The following is an 882-nucleotide window of genomic DNA, read 5'->3' on the forward strand; positions in this document are numbered from 1 at the left end:
TGGAGTTCAGACGTGTGCTCTTCCGATCTATTATTTTTGTTTAATATCATGCATATTGTAATTTTTTTCTCTCATACTTTTGTATAAATTAAAAGTGATATTTTTCTTTTTTTTAGGAGTACTCGTTTAGATGCATTTAACGGTTTTGTACCTCGACAAAGATCGTTATAAATTGCCCATTTACCTGTTAATCTTCGAATGTACGCTATATAATGACCTACTGTGTTCTTATTTTGTGCTCCTTTGTATTCTATTGCAGCAAGAAGCTTGTATTCGCATTGATGAAATTGAATTTCAATAGTTATTTGACTTAATGTAAATTCGCCTTCCCAGTTTAAAATATCAAGATTTTTTGCGAAATCTGGCCATTGTAAACACTCTATATCTATAAAAATAAGCTGACCGCAGATAGCGGAATGTTTGGTATTGTCTTCGTTACAACGAGTACACTTTTTGTTGCTGTAAAAATACTGCTCATTTACAGTGCGTTCTAAAGCATTCATGTAATTTGTATAAAATGGTTTTGGATTTACTTCCAAAACGTTATATTTGTCTTCTCGCGTATATTGACATTTGATATTGGAGACATTTGATATTTATTTTGCATGAAAATTCGTTCTTTAATATGTTACGTCCAATCCCCGGGGAATGATTTATTTTCAAAGAAGGGGAAAATCAAAGAGAGTCCCGTTTAGAAACGAGCCTGGATTCGAGAGAAGGAGGGGGATACGGTAGGACGTAACCAGATAGTCTGTCTCGCAAATAGGCGCGGTGGCATATGTGCGAGTCGAAGGCGCTTTAAACGGGCTTGACGGACGAGTCAATGTCCTAAAGGGACGATGTTACTCGATCTCAAGCCAGCGCGATTGTTGGTCCTGTTTC

Source organism: Wasmannia auropunctata, unplaced genomic scaffold, assembly GCF_000956235.1.
Source record: "Wasmannia auropunctata unplaced genomic scaffold, wasmannia.A_1.0 LD336106.1, whole genome shotgun sequence".
NCBI lineage: Eukaryota > Metazoa > Arthropoda > Insecta > Hymenoptera > Formicidae > Wasmannia > Wasmannia auropunctata.